At 29.9% G+C, this 2,569-nt stretch overlaps 1 protein-coding gene across 1 annotated transcript in view; it reads left to right on the top strand.

Moving 5' to 3' along the window:
* The first annotated feature begins 579 nt into the window (after positions 1-579).
* LOC117168463 (allatostatin C-like) overlaps positions 580-2,569 on the top strand; it is a 101,297-nt gene continuing 99,307 nt past the window's right edge. The window contains exon 1 of the mRNA XM_033354132.1: positions 580-686. The gene's annotated coding sequence lies outside the window, so the exon portion shown is untranslated. The remainder of the gene's footprint in view (positions 687-2,569) is intronic.

The following is a 2,569-nucleotide window of genomic DNA, read 5'->3' as shown; positions in this document are numbered from 1 at the left end:
GACCCGAGCAAACTTGAAACTGAAATATCTCCGTTTTAAATAGACTAAGCTCCATTTTTTTTAAATTGTAGCCCAGAGTCTTGGAAAAATGAATGTTGTAAAAAGAGGTATGAAAATTCATTGCATATACTAAATATTTTGCAAAACATGTGAAAAATTTTTGAAAAAAAACACTGCTGAGATTTTTCAATGCAGTATTAACGGTCGACAATTTTTTTAAATTCTTTTTTCCAGTTATTGAAGGCTGTAAAAATTTGAAAAGAAAATATGTTTAAATAGGCTTGCGTCCTAGCTTAGCGTCAAGATGAAAGGCAATCTAGACAGATATAAAAAAGAAAGCCAAAAGTTAAGGAGCAGATTTTTGTTAATGTAAGATTGAAAGGGAGTCAGAGACAGGGAGACAGGGGTAATTTCAAACCCACATCCCCTTTGCTATCTTTGTATCCTGTTGCTTCGGGCTAAGGAAGGGTGGCTGTTCACTGTCTGTGGGTTCTCTCTACCACCTCCACCAAGTTTCATCCTATATAGTTTGCAGCCAGGATATAAAGTGGTCGCGTGCTTGCAAGCTCAGGCTCAGTCACATTCCCGTCGAGGCACCGACCTGTCAGCATTGTCGCCACGTGATCACTTTATCCAATCACGTTACTGTGCTTCTCTACCAAGTAGTCAATTCAGAAATAAAAAAGGTAGGAATTTAAGAATAAACTGTATTATTTCAGGGGATTAAATTGCCTTGGAACATAAAAATGTGTTTTTTCCTCGAATAAAGAGGGTAGGATTTAATTTGTAAGTGAAAAACAAAAACATGCGAAGTCAAAAAACTAATGAAGAATTTACTCTAGAAATTTGTAGTAGCTTTTTATAAAGATTGCTTTATAATTTTAATAATTCAGCTTTAACATTTTCTTCACTCTGTACAAAGTGTAGGGGTAATATTATTATTTTTTATTTAATGATATCCTACCCTCCTAATTTGGTGCGAGAAAAAAATGTTACTGACTGATTTAGGATCTCTAAATCTAAAGCTAATATTATACATTCAATCCCGACAAGATTTATATCTAAAATGACTTTCTAACATGTATTTTAAAAATTTCTATAAAGTACTTTATGAAAAATATGGCCCAACATATACTTTGACATAATTTTTTTAAATTCCTTCGTCAACTTAGATTTTGCAAATTCATGTAATTATAACTGGCAGCTTTTTGTTAAATTTCATTTTTTGTTGTAAATCAAAAAAATACGTGTAGACTCTTAGGCTTTTAAAATTTTAAGGAGGTATAGATTCACCGAAAACAACCGATACTTAGTTTGTTATAAGATCTTATAACAAAATTATATAAATCAGTCAAATTTTTTCCCATAAAACTCACAGAATTTTAAACGCTGAATTTTAATTTTTTAACGCTATAAATGTTGCTATAAAACATCTCGTTAAAAATTTAATGAGGATATCGAATTTTTCTTTTGTACATGTCGAAAGCATATGATAACTTATTTTTTAATTGTCGACCATAAAACTACCAAATTTCATTTAAATAGGCTGAGAATTGAGCCACAATTCTAAAAAAGACCTTAAACTCATGATTTTTGCAGACAACGATTTTCAGTAGTTTTTCTTTTTTACGTGGCCGGCGATTCAGACTATCGCGAATCTTGACAATTTTCACTGATTTGTAAGTTTGTTTCATTTTTTTAATCCTTGTTCAATCCCTATTGATCTCAAAGCTTGAAATTGATCAAAAAACTCACATTGAGAACGAATTTTTAAATTTAACATTCTGAAGACGTGTGAATTGTATTTATCATAACAACTGTTTCTTTTTGTGCGCAATATGAATGCCTGCACTACTAACATGCTTTAAAAATTTATTTATCGCGATTGCTTGAAATTTGACTCCCATGGTTTCTTAATTAATAGAAATAAAATTTTCATAAATTTAAAAAAAAACGGAATGTTTATGGCACAAGATGTAAAGGTGTCTTAAATAAAAATAAAAACTTAGTTATCTTTTTCCAATGAGTAATCTGCTGATATGGATAGACGGTTCATATTTTTTTCATTTTAGATGCTAGCACCTTTTGTTAAAGATTACAATTGTTATTCGTTAGATTAAAACTAATGTAAAACCTTATTTACTCTAAATTTCACATATCATTGTTATGCAAACATCAAAACTTGCGCTAGACACGAAATACTTCATGTTTAACATAAGTTTTTACTTCGAAGAAGATCAGGTTTCTCAACAATAATCAACAGTATCACAAAAGTCTTAGTCCACAATATTGTTTTAAAACATTTTTTCGAATTAATTATTTTTAATATTCTCAAGTTCAATTTTATATATAAAAAATAAACTAATTCTATAATAAATATATAATTGAGAGTCAATTGAATGCTTTTTTCTAATTTCTGTATTTCAGATATTTCCTCAATTCTATCATTCATTTTTTCTCAAATAATGAGGCAAAGGAACCAAATCTGGATCGAGGTTCCAAATGTGGATAAGCGGTTTTGCTTGTATGCATATGTAAATTATTTACAATGTGAATCATGAAACTGTTT

This window comes from Belonocnema kinseyi, chromosome 2 (genome assembly GCF_010883055.1).
Source record: "Belonocnema kinseyi isolate 2016_QV_RU_SX_M_011 chromosome 2, B_treatae_v1, whole genome shotgun sequence".
NCBI classification, from domain to species: Eukaryota; Metazoa; Arthropoda; class Insecta; order Hymenoptera; family Cynipidae; genus Belonocnema; species Belonocnema kinseyi.
The sequence above is the reverse complement of the archived record's forward strand: the minus strand, read 5'-3'. Positions and strand labels throughout refer to the sequence as shown.